The sequence below is a fragment of the Canis lupus genome, chromosome 3 (assembly GCF_011100685.1).
Source record: "Canis lupus familiaris isolate Mischka breed German Shepherd chromosome 3, alternate assembly UU_Cfam_GSD_1.0, whole genome shotgun sequence".
NCBI lineage: Eukaryota > Metazoa > Chordata > Mammalia > Carnivora > Canidae > Canis > Canis lupus.
The window spans coordinates 63,858,261-63,875,451 of NC_049224.1; positions in this window are offsets into that span (position 1 = coordinate 63,858,261).

Genomic DNA, 17,191 nt, shown 5'->3' on the forward strand with positions numbered 1-17,191 from the left:
TCTTGGTATATGTCAAGAAGGGAAATTGTTGGTTGGTGGGATATGCAAATGTTTAACAGAGAATGCCAAATTACTTTGTAAAGTTGTTAAACCAGTTTTTATTCTTAATAGCTACACGTAAGAATTCCTTTCCATCCATATCTCCAGAATTCGGCATTGTTCAAACTTTTAAATTTTTTGCCCATTACAAATTTGTTCCCAAAACTGATCATTTGTCATCATCTGGGTTTATTTTTTTTTTATTTATTTATTTATTTATTTATTTATTTTTTATCATCTGGGTTTAAATGATATTTTTTATATTGATTTTTATTACAGAGGTTGAGTTTCTCTTATATCATTTTTAGCTAGTTGTATTTCTGCTTCTATTTCATTTCCATTCATTCTTTTAATTTTTATTACAATATAATTGTTTCATTTTGATTTTTAAAAATGTTTTATTTTAATTTTTTAAAGATTTTATTTATTTATTCATGAGAGACACACAGAGAGAGGCAGAGACATAGACAAAGGGCTTCTCACAGGGGCCTTCATGCAGGACTTGATCCTCAGACCTGGGATCATGCCCTGAGCCAAAGGCAGACACTGAACTGCTGAGCCACCCAGGTGTCCTTGATATTTTTTAAAAATTTTAATTCCAGTATAGTTAACATCTGGTGTTGTATTACAGTTTCAGGTATGCAATACAGTGATTCAACAATTCCATATATTACTCAATGCTCATCAAGATAAGTGAACTCTTACCATTCATACTTTTTAAATCTATTTTTCATTTGAATATTTTGTGTTTTTATTATGCATGTAATACATTGATGCATATCTTGATATATTCATTTTAGTTGGTTGTCAGTTGTGTTGCAAATATGTTCTTTCAGTTGATAATTTGTTGTTCTACTTTCTTTAAGGTGTTTTTGATGGATGACTAAAAGCACCTTAAGTTTCTTCCCAATTTTTTTATAACAAATATATATTTGTTTTAAAGTAGAAAAAAAAATGTTTTGAAAGCCCCAGGTGAAGGATGTAATATAGATTTCACTTTGAAAATGTGTTTGCAGAGGCGCTTGAGTGGCTCAGCCAGTTGAGTGTTAAGACTCTTGATTTTGGTTCTGGTCGTAATCTCAGGGTCCTGGAATCAAGCACTGCATGAGGCTTTGCACTCAGCACAGAGTCTGCTTGGGAGTCTCTTTCTCCATCTCTTCCTGCTCCTCCCCCTGCTCAAGTGCTCTCTTCTTCTTTAAATAAATAAATAAAATCTTAAAAAATAATTCAAATAAAGATGTGTTTGCAGGGCCACTGGATGGCTCAGTTAGTTAAGTGCTGACTCTTGATTTTGGCTCAGGTCATGGTCTACAGAGTGGTGAGATAGAGCCCCGAGTGGGGTTGGTCTGTGCTCAGTGTGTAATCTGCTTGAGATTCTCTCCGTTTGCCCCTCCTCCTGCTCTCTCTCTCAAATAAATAAATAACATCTTTTAAAAAGGTGTGGTTGCAAATAAATAAATAAATAAGTTTGCCTGTGTGTGTTTATTTGGAAAAGATATACAAAATTTTTAATATTTATTATAAAAAATAAGATTATAGATATTATAAATGCTTTTATGTTGTATTTTAATACTATAAAATGAATATTCAATTTTTGAAAATCAATATGGAAATTAATGAAATTTCAGACAAGTTAAAAATCTTACCAATAAAAAGAAAGTGTTCCATACCAAAAATAAGGTGATTCTAAAATGGACAAAGGGAAATAAACAACATCTAAAGCTTTACGTAGTGGGGCCGTGCGCCATTCATTTCAAATCTAAAACATGTAAATTGATTTTAATTTCTTAAAATCTATAGCTCCAGAAGACTTTTAAAGTAATATCATTAATTAGAATTATCATTACTGTATCAAAGAAGCCAACATTCAATACTGGGCTTTATGATGGAAACCAACATAAGGTAAGCCACACCCACTGCTGAGGCCCCACTAGCTACAAGCTTGAGTGGAACTTTTTCCAGAGCCAGAAACAAGGCCATGATGAGGAAACTCATTACTTATTCCGTACGTGAAGAAGCAAATGGACAGCAGTAGGCTTATAGTTTCTTTCTCACCACTTAGAAATATGATCTACAAATTTATGAGGCTGATCGTAAGTAACCCTTAAATCATACTTCATGGCGTTGGAGAGGGTGTGTCAAAACTAGTTTAGCAGAAATTGTAATATATTGAGTTCATCATTTATTAAAAATTTAAATAGTAGCTTTCATTGATTTTGTTGCTGGAAGGTAGTACTTACATACTAAAATAATAATAACCATTGATGAAAGGAAAAGACCAGGTAGGAGTTACAAATTGAATTTGAATTTTCCTATATGATAAGAACTATTGTTTGTATAATCCACCAATTTTTTAAAATGGCTCTTAACTTCATTAATTCACTTGGTCCCATGATAACTTTGTGAAGCACACAGGCAGGAATCATTAGTTCCAATGAAGCAAACAGGTCTCAGAAGGTACACATTCCCAGGGAAATATAATGAGCAAGTCATGAAGCCAGGATCAACCTCAGATCATCTTTCTCCAATTTAAGTGTTTAAAAAACACTTAAGGCAGAATGGAACTTAGGAAATATGGCCAGTCAGTAATAACTGCTAGGGATATCTGTTTTCCTATTTCCTACAAGTAGTTGAGAAATTAATCAGTTTTACAAAAGAAAATGCATTTCATTATGAAACAAATCAACTTCCCTCTTCCAAGGAAGAAAGGAAAGTAACAGTTTAGCTATTCAAAGAAACAAAATGAAATATGGAGGAAAATGAAAGCCAAGGAGCGGGTTGGAGAAGCACTAAAGAGTAACACACAGATGTCAAAATACAGACACATCATGGGGAAAGAATGCAAGACTCCTGCCAGGCTCTACCTTAATAAAGCATGCAATTGTACACACAGGTCTTTTAGCTGTGGGATAAGTGGAGTCAGGGGAAGGCAATGCTACCAGAGTAAATCTGGGGTGTCTGGTTTCATGGAGCAAATTGGGAATGGGTTGAGGAGAGAATGCAGACTGTATTAGTAAAGATATATAGTTGGTTGGGTCAAAGAGGCTATGTTGGAGAGATGAATTACAAACTTCAATACAGAAAGTGAAGGCCTTGAAAAATAGGAGGATGATACTTACTGAAATAGATTTAATGAAGTTTATAACCAAAACAGATGAACAAGAATTATTCATTCATTTATTCACCCAGTGAATAAACATAAATCAGGTGTTAGAGGTTTTAATTAGGAAATACTGAGTTAGAAAATAGGCAATTTGAAAAAATACCAAACTGCTACTGAATATACAAATTTATTAAGTAAAATCACCCTCTGCTCCTCCCCTGCGCACATGCTGTCTCCCTCTCTAAAATAAATCTTTTTAAAAATGCTGTTTAAAAAAAAAAAGCCACTTAAAGACGGTAAGTCATGGAAAATCATACAATCAACTAAAATTGGAGAATGGACGGAAAGGAAATGTGACATATACCAATTTTGTCATTGTTTTAAAATTTCAAATTTCATTCTAAAGAAAGATAGGCTTGGGGATCCCTGGCTGGCTCAGCGGTTTAGCGCCTGCCTTTGGCCCAGGGCATGATTCTGGAGTCCTGGGATTGAGTCCCACATTGGGCTCCCAGCATGGAGCCTGCTTCTCCCTTTTCCTGTGTCTCTGCCTCTCTCTCTCTCTCTATGTCTATCATAAATAAATAAATCTTAAAAAAAATAAATAAAATAAAGATAGGCTTAATATATTATTTGCTGTGATTATGAAGAAATTATCTAGAAGAAATATGTAAACCTTCCAAATGATCAAAAGAAACACAACAGATGATAGGGGTGCCTGGGTGGCTCAGTTAAGTGTCTGCCTTTGTTTCAGGTTATGATCCCAGGGTCCTGCGATTGAGCCCCATGTGGGACTTCCTGCTCACCTGGGAGCCTGCTTCTCCCTCTCCTTCTGCCCTTCTGCCCTGCTCATGCTTGTGCTCTCTCTCTCTCTTTCTCTCAAATAAATTTTTTAAAAATCTTAAAAAAAAAACAAAACAAAACCCTATAGACTAGGGAAACAGTTTTAAAAAGTAAAGAAAAGGGATCCCTGGGTGGCGCAGCGGTTTGGCGCCTGCCTTTGGCCCAGGGCGCGATCCTGGAGACCCGGGATCGAATCCCACGTCGGGCTCCCGGTGCATGGAGCCTGCTTCTCCCTCTGCCTGTGTCTCTGCCTCTCTCTCTCTCTCTGTGTGTGTGACTATCATAAAAAAATAAAAAATTGGGATCCCTGGGTGGCGCAGCGGTTTGGCGCCTGCCTTTGGCCCAGGGCGCGATCCTGGAGACCCGGGATCGAATCCCACGTCAGGCTCCCGGTGCATGGAGCCTGCTTCTCCCTCTGCCTGTGTCTCTGCCTCTCTCTCTCTCTCTCTGTGACTATCATAAATAAATTTAAAAAAAAAAAAAATAAATAAAAAATAAAAAAATAAAAAAATAAAAAATTAAAAAAATAATAATAAAAACAAATAAAAAGTAAAGAAAATCCATGCAAACAGAAAGCATACTATGATGCCAACATTAAGACAAAACATATCTGCTATATCAGTAATTGTAAATGGGCCAAATACCATGATTTAGAAAATGCAAGTGGATTACAGAACAAAACCCCATTATATGAAGAGAAAAGAGAAATATTTAAAACAAAGAATAGTTGAAAAATAAAAGTTTAGAAAAAGCCTACTAGGCAAGAAAGAGTAAAAAAAAGTAAGAGTAATTAACTGAAAACAATTGTTGAAGGGCATCTGGGTGGTTCAGTCAGTTAAGTATCTACCTTCTGCTCAGCTCATGATCTCAGGGTCCTGAGATTAAGCCCCTCATTGGGCCTCCTTGCTCAGCAGGGAGTCTGCTTCTCCATCTCCCTCTGCCCCTCCCCCTATTCATGCTCACTCTGTCAAATAAATAAATAAATAAATAAATAAATAAATAAATAAATAAAATATTTAAAAAATTTTTGAATTAATAAATAAAAGTAGTAGTTTTTTGGGGGGGAGAGGATAAATAAATAAACTCCATTGGATCACCCAATCAGGGAAAACACAAATAATATGCAAATTAAGCAATGAGAAATAAATAATTATGGACAGAAAAGTTGAAAGAATTATGATACTACTTTTTAAACAATACACAAATATTGGAAGAGGCAAATATAATGAATGTAATGAATTATTATCTAGGAAAACATGGATCACTAAGAGATGAGATGAGATGCAGATGTGTGCTTATATACACAAAACCTGTAAGAGCAGGAGTGGGTTCTGGTTGTAGGGTCTCAATGCTTAAACAATTTTGTCACCCTCTTTAAAAAAAGATACAAAGTTTTGAAAGAATAAAATTAGCAAACTGAATGTGTATTTGGAATGAAAAAAAGGGGAAAAGAAACACTAAACCATAATGTAAATATTATAAAACTCAGATAAGTAATATAATATTAATTCATCTATGATACATTTTTTTCTATAGTTCTAGGCTACATACTTTGTGACCTCTTCATATGACAATGATTTTAAGCATCATTTTCTACAGAAAGGCAAAAGGCAATTTGGTCTTTCCCCTAGCAATATTAATTAAAATTCATTTTTCATTATTATCTTTTTCCACTTTACATCTCATTCCTGATCATATAAAAAACATTTTAGGAGGGGATCCCTGGGTGGGTCAGAAGTTTGGCGCCTGCCTTTGGCCCAGGGCGCAATCCTGGAGTCCCGGGATCGAATCCCGCGTCGGGCTCCCAGCATGGAGCCCGCTTCTCCCTCTGCCTGTGTCTCTGCCTCTCTCTCTCTCTGTGTCTATCATAAATAAATAAATAAATAAATAAATAAATCTTTTATAAATAAATAAAATTGCTGTTATGTAGTATTGAGCTGCATAATTGTGTTATTAAATTACTCATAAAATACATGCATTGACATACTGATACAAATGTGTGGTTTTTCCCCTGCAATACTTATTTATTCGAGCTCTTTTAGTTTTGGGTAGTAATTTGGCATGCCGTTTGTCTGGAACCTTCCAATCTTGCATATGTGTACTTCAATATCTAGGGATACAAAAACCAAGACCAAAAACAAAACATGCAACTTCACATACAAGTGTACTTGCTGTTTTCAGTACTGGTACCATTTTGTGCTCTTCACATGAGAATTCTGGTATGTTCTATTTGCACAGTATGTTCTAATTTTTTTTTAAGTGTAGTACTTTTATGAATGTATATGCTGTATTATTGCATATTTTCTTCCCAGGAGAAGTTTTCCATTTTTACTAGGTATTGATTTGACAGTTACATGTGTGACAATTAGAAGACTTTTCCACACATTAGCTTCTGGCTACATACACTTCAATCTTTATTTCTCCTCAAAACCAGATACATCTAGAACTGAGTACCACAGGACAAGTTCATAACTCAGGATAGCCTCTGCTGTACTTCCATGTTGTGATGCCAGTAAGTAAATATAGTGGGAAGTAGGAGTACTCTGGAAGACATTCCTATATACCGCATTAGCTAACAATAACAAAACAATACACAGAAGTGACTGAAGACCATAGTGTGTGGTGTGTGTAAGTGTGTGTGTGTGTGTGTGTGTGTGTGTTTTGTATCCTATTAAAACCAAACTAAATAAATGCTGAACTTGCTTTCCTATTGTAGATTAGATTCTCCAGAAGCAGAAGTTTGAAAGCAGTTTGGAGTGGAAAATGCTCATTAGGGATCAAGACTAGGAAGGAGAGGAAGCAGGCCAGCACAGAGCCTGTGATGAGAAAGCCCTAGAGATAGGATCACTTGTTAGAGTGCTCTGCACTGGGCTGAAGTGCCTGGGTCTTTGTATCTCTCCTCAGTCAGTCACTGGAGGAGAAGACAACCCGGGGAATGGTGTGACCTCAGATAAGGTGTCTCTCTACATCTAAGGTAGACCCCAGAGGAGCTTATGGCTAGAGACTAACTCTAACTACACTCTCTTCAGTTGAGATGCGAGTCCTTTCTTGAAGAGAAATTTGGGGGGTACATCTCCAAGGCTACCATGTTTTCCTTAGCCAGATCTCCCAAAATGTTTGCAGCTGCTCCAACATTAGCTGAAAAAAAACAGAAGGGTGACATAGAAATTAGCATGGAAGGAGACAATGGCCTTAGCCAATTGTGATTAAAAATATCTTTGCAGATTTCACAAAAAGATATGACCCAGTGAACACATTTCTTGGGCCCTTCTAGGGCTTTGTTAGGGTTCCCTTCAGGAGTCCCAAACTTAAGTTCCATTAATGTACATTAAACCTGTGAGCATAATCAAAGTGTTACATCTCCCAAAAGCAACCACCCCAGGTGATTTCACACAGCAATTCCATCCAACCTATAAGGGAGAGGTTAACCCAGTGCAACTTACAAAGTTCCAGAACACAGAGTATAAAGCAGTTTTTGAAGTTCTCTTCTTATGAGGTTAGCATAATACTGAAACCTAAATCCTACAGAAAAGGAGAAAAAAAAATAGCGGAGCAGGCTAATTTGCATATATTAACTGCTATGCATTGAATTGTATCTCCTTAATATTGTATGTGGAAGTTCTATCCCCCAGTGCAATGGCATTTGGAGGTGAGGCCTTTGGGTTTAGGTGGGGCCTTTGGGTTTAGACGAGATCACTAGGGTAGGGCGCTATGATGGATAAGTGTCCTTATAAGAGATGCCAGGCAGCTAGCTCTTGTGTATAAGCTCTCTCTCTTCTCCCTGTTTCTCTTTCTCTCCTTTTCCCTCTCTCTCCCCCCCTCCTCCCTCCTCTCCTCTCTCCCTCCCTGTCTCCACCCTGTTATGACCCAGTGAGAGGGCAACTGTCTGCAGGAAAAGGGCCTTACCCAGGAAGTGAATCAGCCAGCGTGTTGATATTGGAATTTCCAGCCTCCAGAACTGGGAGAAATAAGTGTCGTTTGTGTAAGCCACCCAGTCTTTGGTATTTTGTTATAGCAGCCCAAGCTGACTAAAGCAGCAATGAACAGAACCCAGAAGCACATTAAAAGAGTAATGCAGTAGACCGAATTAGTGGGAATGAATTCCAGGGTGTCAAAAGGTTGAGACCCCACCCATGTAATTCATGATAGAAATATGTCAAAAGAAGAAACTTATATGATTATTTATAGAGATGCGAAAAAGATACTGGATAAAATTTAGTAGCTCATCTTTATAAAAACTTTAATAAATAAAGTCATAAATATTTCTTCACATGATATATAGCTATGTGAATATATATTTTAAATTTTATACCTTACCCTCAAAATCAACATCATGCTTAATGAAGATATAATATAATAATTCTCATTAGATTCAGGTTCAACAGGATTTGGGGAAGTTTCTAGATAAAGTGAATATAAAATTAATATCAAAGTTAAACAAATAGAGTCAAGAAAATGCTGGAAAAGAAGAGTAACAGGGGGGAATTGAGGTTTTCCAAGTTTTAAGACATATCATACATCTATGCTAGTTAAAAAGTGTGGTACTGCTACATGAATAGATAGATTAGTGAACTCTATCAGGAATCCCAGAATATAAACCCAAATAAGAATGATAACTTAAGGGCAGCCTGGGTGGCTCAGCGCCACTGTCAGCCCAGGGCCTGATCCTGGAGACCCAGGATTGAGCCCCATGTGGGGCTCCCTGCATGGAGCCTGCTCCTCCATCTGCCTGTGTCTCTGCCTCTCTCTCTCTCTGTGTCTGTCATGAATAAATAAATAAAATCTTAAAAAAAAAAAAAAGAATGATAACTTAAAATATGAAAAAAAGACAGAATAAATTGTTCAAAAACGGAGTTGGGAAAATTGGGAAGCCATCTGAAAAAAAAATGTAGCTGGCTCCTGATGTCACCTCACACAAAGAAATAAGCTCCATATTTTTAAAAGATTCAGTATGAAAAAATTCAGTATGAATTGAAGCCATAAAATACTGGAAGAAAATATGAAAGAATTCTTTTAAAATCATCTTGGAGAGAGGAAATCATTTCTTACCATAACACAAAACCAACATGAAGGGCAGCCTGGGTGGCTCAGCGGTTTAGCACCACCTTTGGCCCAGGGCATGATCCTGGAGTCCTGGGATCGAGTTCCACATTGGGCTCCCTGCATGGAGCCTGCTTCTCTCTCTGCCTCTCTCTCTTTCTGTTTCTCATGAATAAATAAATAAAATCTTTAAAAAACAAACAAACAAACAACAAAACCGACATGAAAAGCTTATAAATTTCACCACATAAATGTAAAAATATAATTCTGCAAAGGAAAAAATAAACATAAAGCCAAAAGACAAACCATAAAGTGGGAGCAAATATTTGTGACTCAGATTGCAAATACAGAGATTCTCTCTTGTGTAGAGAGCCTCTACAAATCAATAAGAAAAAGACAAAAATCTAAAAGGAAAATAGGCAGAAGATTTCAATAGATTCTGATTTTCACAAAATCAGAAATACAAATGGTTCTAATATATGTTAAAAAAATGCTCAGCCTAATAGTAAAATAAATGCAAATTAAAACCACAATGAAGGTACCATTTTCTACTTATCAAATTGATGAAGTTAAGAACATCTAATAAAATTCTGTGCCAGCAGGGTGTATGGGAAGTAGAAACTCTCACACACTGGGAATGTACTTGGTACATCCTCCTTGGAGGGCAATTTAGCAATATCAATTCAATTTACAAACGTCTATCTCCTTTAATCCAGGAATTCTGCTTTTAGAAATGTATCCTTTTAATGAAAATTAGGTTGAACCAAGTAAAACTGATATAGGTAGGTCAAAAATGGTTCACTGTCTTCATTTGTATATGGTCCAAATCAACACTTGAAAATGATTAGAATAAAAAAAGAAAAAGAAAATGATTAGAATAATGAACATACAAGGAAACAACCTACATGTCCATCAATAGGGGATTGGTTAAATAAATTATGATACATCCTTTCAGTGGGTGTAAATATTTTTTTAAATGAAGGTGGAAACAAATTTTTTTTTTGGTAAGTATTTTCTCTTATACTAATACAAAATAATTCCATGTTATATTGTTCAGTTAGCAAAATAGTATGCATAGTATGTCACCATTTGAGTAAAACTATAAAAAAGAATATAGCCATGTATATTTTTCTGTATACGCAAAAAGTATCCCTGGCATGATACATGATACATGATACATAAAAAAAAATCATTGCTTGCTTTTGGGGAAGAAAACTCTGTGATTGGGGGCAGAGACACACACAACATACTCTTGTAAAGTTTTTGCAAGAAATATTGCAAAAAGGGAATAACCTAAGATATGAACTTTGGTAATAATTATGTTGATTTACTTTGTAATTAAACTGATATTTATTGAGTAGTTACTCTATATATACTAGACACAGTTCAGGTTATCAGGGGGCAGCCATGAACAAAACAGACAAAATCCTTTGCTTTCCTGGTGATTACATCTTAGCAGAGGGAGAAAGATAATAAACAAAGAGGCATATATACCATATAAGCATGTAGTAGGGTGATAAACACCATAGATGAAATAGAGCAAAGCCGGGTCAAAGAAATTCTGTCTAATAAGGCAGTATGTGAGCACGGGCTTTGGGGGTAAGGGAGCCAAGAAAATCTGAGAGGGGAGGTCTTTCCAGACAGCAGAAAAAACAAATGCAAAACCGAAGCATGAGTTGCCTGGCATATCTGAGGAGCAGTAAAAGGAGAACATGTGGGGGAGGAAAAGAGACCTGGGGGCAGAATGTTGGAGGGGGTGGACCTTGTTTGCTTTTGGGCCAGATTAAGGACAGAGAATTGAATAGTTATTTACACTTCAGTTTCCGCCCTTCACAAGCAAGAGGGATTGATGGAAAGCAAGATGCAGATAAGGAGAGCAAGATGGAGTTCAGAGCCCAGAAAGGAATAGGAGCGGGCCCTGGAAAGAGAAAGAGGATGCAGGAGTGGAGGCTGGACTCAGAGCTCTGAGTCCCACTGCATCCATCAAAGAATGACTGAAGCACCAGGAGCCAGTCTGGCAGAGAGCACGGTAGGCCAGGACTCAGAAGTTAGTGGAGTAGGTGGTCCGAAAGAAGCATTAAACCCACCTTGTATATTCCCATGGAAATGAGCCCCCACAGAAACAGTAGGCTCTTGTCATGTAGTGAAGAGATCTGCGACGTTCACCTCCTCTGGATAAGCACTGTGACTATATGGATCTATCTTAAGGATCTTACTCAGCTGCACAAATATTCTCTACCCTTTTACAGACCCTAAGTGTTTTATTCCTTAGGGATTGTGACCTTCTCAAATATGTTCTCAGCACCCTTAGAAGGTACCTCTTTGAAGTTTGCTAACAAGGCCCCACATCTCTTCTTTGTTGAGCATTGAAATGTCTTACCTTTTCTATGGGACTTGAGGCCCCTCCTCCTCTGTGGAAAACAGGGCAATACAGGAGAGCTCTTGGATTAAACACAGGTATCAAAGAAAACTAAAATTTTATGTTAAGGAATTGTCCTATGACGGCCTTAGGCTTCTTTCTCCTGCAGTGTAGTTCTCATAAACAGCAAAGACTTCTTGTTTTAAATGGGTAGAGTTTGCAATAGGATAGATCGACTCCGTCTAAGATCAAACACCCTAACAGACTGTTCAACAATGCGGCACAGTGCTTTAAAAAGAAGAAAACAAAACAAAACAAAAAAAAAATAAAAATAAAAAAAATAAAAAGAAGAAAACCTGGGGGGGGGGGCGGCGGAGTGGGGGGAACCTGGGTGACTCAGTCAGTTAAGCATTTGCCTTCAGCTCAGGTCATGATTCCAGAGTCCTGGGATGGAGCCCTGAGTCAGGCTTCCTGCTCAGTGGGGGATTTGCTTGGCCCTCTCTCTCTCTGCTCCTCCTTTCTGCTAGTGTGTGCTTTCTCATTCTCTCTCTCAAATAAATAAATAAAATAGTTTTAAAAAGAGAGAGAGAGAATATTCATCTAGAATATGAGGGACCACTTTCCAGAGATATTGAAGAAAGAATTCATGAATAGACAGAAATTTGGATGAAATACCTTTAGGTTTCTTCCAACTCGGAAATTCTATGAATGTGTCATGCTGAAAGTGTACCTTCGCTTTTGCATTCTGTACTTAGTATTTTGTCAGTTCTGGATCATACTCAAGGTGTTGGAATCAACGAACAATTCCACTCCTAATAGAGGCAGGTTATCTCTTCAGGCTCTCCCAAACTAATAGGATAAGAATCTGGATCACAGACAAAGGAGCACATAAAGGATGTCCTAGGCTGAGTTTGCCAGAAGCAAATGCTGGGATATAGAAGCATTTCAAGGAAATACTGGTAAGGTAGTGGGGAAGCAGGGCAGGAAATGGCACAAAATCAAGCAAGGATGCCATTTCAGGCAAAGTCCCAGCCTCAGTCTGATCCCATTGGGGGACCTCTGGAGTATAAATTATTTTTCAAAGTTTGCCCAAACTTAAGGGGAGGGAGCTGGGCTCTCATATTCCTATAACAGCCAGCCCTGGCTAATAGATGCAGGGAGGATCTCGGTGCTTGTGAAGAAAGAAGCTCCAGTGACTCATGGGAAGACCTCCAAAGAGAATCACAGGTGTGGATCTTCAGAGGCAAAATCACACAAAATCCCAGGGAAGACATACAGTAAAGTTAAAAAGAATCCAAGTGGATCCGGGCAGAAAGCTAACAGTGCCTCCTACAAAAATCATAGCAAAGAATATGGAATTCAACTTCAAATCCAAATCTTAAAACCATAAAAATGTATCAGAAGCAAGTTCAGATATTGGTACAAACGGATGCAAGTGGTTCAGGGCTGCAGAATTTAATTTTGTGAGAGCGACGGAGGCTTAGATTTATGTAGTGTATCAGTTAGGGTTCTCTCTCTATAAATATATATAGACATATATTACGGATATACATTTTATTTTTATTTTATTTTTTAAAAAGATTTTATTTATTTATTCATGAGAGACACAGAGAGAGAGAGACAGAGACAGAGACACAGGCAGAGACACAGGCAGAGGGAGAAGCAAGCTCCATGCAGGGAGCTCGACGTCGGACTCGATCCTGGGTCTCCAGGATCACGCCCTGGGCTGAAGGCGGCGCTAAACTGCTGAGCCACCCGGCCTGCCCATGGATGTACATTTTAGATATGTAATATTATTACATATAAATATATGTACATATATTACAGATGTGTCTGTATATTACCTACATATCTACATGTATATGTATCTATAAGTAAAGGATTTATTTTAAGGAACTGGATCACAGGATTTTGGGGGCTAGTAAGCCTCAAATTTTCAGGACAGGCTTGTAGGCTGGAAACACAGGTGGAAGTTGATGTTATAGTCTTGAGGCTTTTTCAAGGCCTTCAACTGATTGGATTAGGCCCACCCACATTATCAAGGGTATCTCCTTTATTTAAGGTCAACTGATTTTTTTTTTTTTAAGGTTTTATTTATTTTTCATGAGAGACAGAGAGAGAGAGAGAGAGGCAGAGACACAGACAGAGGGAGAAGCAGGCTCCACGCAGGGAGCCCGATGTGGGACTTGATCCTGGGTCTCCAGGATCACGCCCTGGGCCAAAGGCAGGCGCCCAACAGCTGAGCCACCCAGGGATCCCAGGTCAACTGATTATAAACACTAATCACACCTACAAAGTACCTTCATGGCAGAAGGCTAGATTCGTATTTCATTAAATTTTGGGATACTGCCTCCTGGCCATGTAGATACAGAGAACTGCATGGGGAATAGTCTTCCTATCACTAAGGCTCTTCCTAACAGGTTAAAGAGATTTTGTGGATTTTAGCAATGCAGGCTAGAAATTTTAGGAGTATTTTAGCCAGTTTTTCTGGTTGCTAGTTATCCATATTCTTCTACAGATGCAGGATTCACACCTAGTCTCCAGCTAAACCTCATTTGGGTTAAGAATCTCATAATGGGGCTTGGTTTCAAGCATGGCATTTAATAAATGAACATTTGATGCAATGTTTGTATTAAGGAATCAAAAACAAATTCATTATTGAGAAGCTCATTTATAGTTGTTTTGGAATGAATAATCATCTATTGGCTCAGGGAAGACTTTGTGTCTATCTGAGAATTTTCATGGTGTGAAAACATTGATTGAGGGAGTCTGTTACTAAAAAAGACTTGCAAATCATGGTTACTTGTGAGCATTGTCATTCTTTTCCTTACTGACTGGCAGGCTGAGGCTATAGTAACACACAGGAGTCCTCAATTTCCAACAAATAATGGTTATGTTTGACAATAGAAACTTAGCTCTGACTTAATTTAGGTTGATGGTTCTCAATTTTTCCCACCCAACACATCTAAAGGATACAATTTTCTGTCATTAACAACAGAGGCTCTCTCAAGAGGTGATGAGGGAAACATGGCCACAGCATCTCAGTAGACAGAGAGGGGAGTTCCACAGCATGGCTCTGCCCTATCTCCCTAGTGTATTGAGGACTGAGAATTCCTCCTCCATATAACAAAACTGTGTTTAGCAAGTTGTCCTACATATAATAGGTATCAATATATGCATCTTGTGTTAAAACAAGATAGACTTTATGCAGGATTATCATGATGGGTATAGGAACTACTTCAGTGGGGCTTTGCAGTAGCAGAGATATTGGGCTCAACTTCAAATACAATAAGGAAAAATAGGGATTTGTATCCAGAAAGTAGTGTGGGGGTTGGTTGTGGGGATTGGAGGGTAATGGAGGGGAAATTACGAAGAGGAAATGTCAGGGATAGGGTGATTCTTCCTAAACCAACTCAAGAGGATTCTTGCTGAAGGTAGGCCAGGGGTATCAGACATCACCTGGAGGATAAAGCAGGGAATGAGGAAATTTGATCAGATACTAAGGGTGGAGATTCTCTCTTAATTAACTACTTAGCAGGATTCTTGCTTAAACTGGACTCTACAAGGATGGTGCTAGGAGCCCAAGGTCAGGCCTACTTGAGGAGAGTACTAAGAGGACCTTAAGTTTGGTGAGAAATAACCTGTTACTTGAGTGGAATTGAATGTGCTAGAACTTCTATGTAAGATTGAATAAGCTGGCTGGATCAGTTTATTCAATGTTCCCTCTCTTGACTCTCTACCATGGAACTGTAACATGAACTACAAATGGTGGTTTCATTCATGAATTTGTTCCTAGAAATGTAGAGGGAATGTAGAGAAATGTAGTCATAGCTTCTTTAAGGATCTATATAACTTATCTATGTGTACAATAACACTGCATGATGAACAGCCACAGATCCTTTGTGGCAAATAACAACTGTGTTTTTGGTTTGTGAGTCTTCAGGGTTTAGCTTATCTGGGCTGGTGTCTGCTGACCTTGATTGGGGTTGCTCATGTGTCCGCAGGCAGTTATACATCATCTAGAGGGCTCTGCTAACGTGGGCTGGGCCCACTCCAAGTCTGGGGGTTGGTTGGCTGTTGCCTGATCTTTGACACGCTCATGTGTGATGATGGAGGCAACTCTACTTTGCTTGGTGTGCTCCCTCCTCTAAGGAGCTAAGCCAGGCATATTCTTTCTGCATTTCATAAGGGCAAGAACAAGCAGAAAGGGCCAAAGCCTTCTAAGGCCTGGCTCAGAACTGTAGCATAGTCACTTTTGCTTTCTGTGACCTTTGTAAGTCACAAAGCCAACCGTATTCAGTGTGTAGAGAAATAGACTTCACCTCTTCGGTAAGAAGAACTGCAAAGTCACATGGCAAAGGGAATGAGTACACTGAGAAATGAGAAAAGGAGCTATTATTATAGTTGATCTATCATGGGCTCCACATTATTATCATCAAATCAAACTCTAGCCAATCTATTTTCCAGTCCACCCACAGTAGCAGGCTTTCATCCCTAGTAATAAGTCAGGAATGAAGTAGCAGGAACTATTCTCCTGTATTGCTAATTGAGAGTTCTGATAGTTTAAGGGGCTTTGCATTAGCCAGAGTTGTTCCAAATTCAACTGACCATTTGGGGCATTGGACACAAGACTGAAATACTCCAAATCCTCTCCTTCCCTGTGTCCTTTAAGTCTAGATCATAGGTTATCCTGCTTTAGTGTTTATTTTATTCCTTATGTCTTATTAACATCATCTTTTAATTACTAGAATAGTCTTCAGTTTTTATAAATTCCTGTCACTTAATAAGTGCTTAATAAATGGTAGCTATTATCATTATAGTGCAGATACTCAGAATAAGGTGCTATATTTTGGAACAGATTCAAAGTTCCTTGGTTACTAAAGTACAAAAGGGGCCTTATGATAAGCCTGCCTGGCCCATTAAGAGTGGTCTCCCAGGACAGCAGTGTAAAACGCCAGGGTAGGCATTCCATCGCAAGACTTGCCTATCAGGATCATCATCCAGCTTCTAGTCATGAGATCTACATTTATGCATTTGTGACTGTTCATTTTATTCAACTTCCACACCTCTACAAACTTAATTCAATGTCATTTTCCTATGGGAGACCTATAAAAATGGGAAGAGGATGCATTAAACAAATAAGAACTCCTAATTTTTTCTAGCCATTAGACATTAATTTATCAGTGCTCTCATACATAATTAATGGTCTCCCACCACTTGTGACGGCTGGTTTTTTATAGGCCAAACCAACTTTACTAGGTTAAGATTTGGAGGTTTGCCACCAGAGGCTAGTTAAGCCTGTCACTAACTCCTCATTTAATATTTTAAAGGCTTTTCTGGTGTAGGAGCCATTTGCCTGGACTCACTTTCCTCTCAGCCTACAAAGGCGTGACTTCAGCTTTGTCACTCTACATATCCTCATCTTGTCTCCAACACTCAGAGAACCGGGGTTTGAAAAGGTCAAATCAACACAGAAGAGAAGTTTATGTAGAAGCTCAAATAAAAACACGATGAAAGTGCATAGAGACAGCGTTTAGTACTGACAGCTCATAAAACAAAACCATGTTGTTAACTTGTCCAAATATCAACAAATCATTTTCCCAGAACATACTGGAGAATAAAGGATTAGAAATAACCATGAAGGGTAGAGGTGGTGTCATCTCACTGTGTGGATGGCAATGTTAATCTGGTCTCTTGGGGGAAGGCAGAGAATTCCCATGTCCTGGGCCCCTACTATAAATGGCATCCCTCAATATTGAGATATTGAGGATCTCTCGTTCCTGGCAAAAATGTATTTGCTCTGAAAAGTT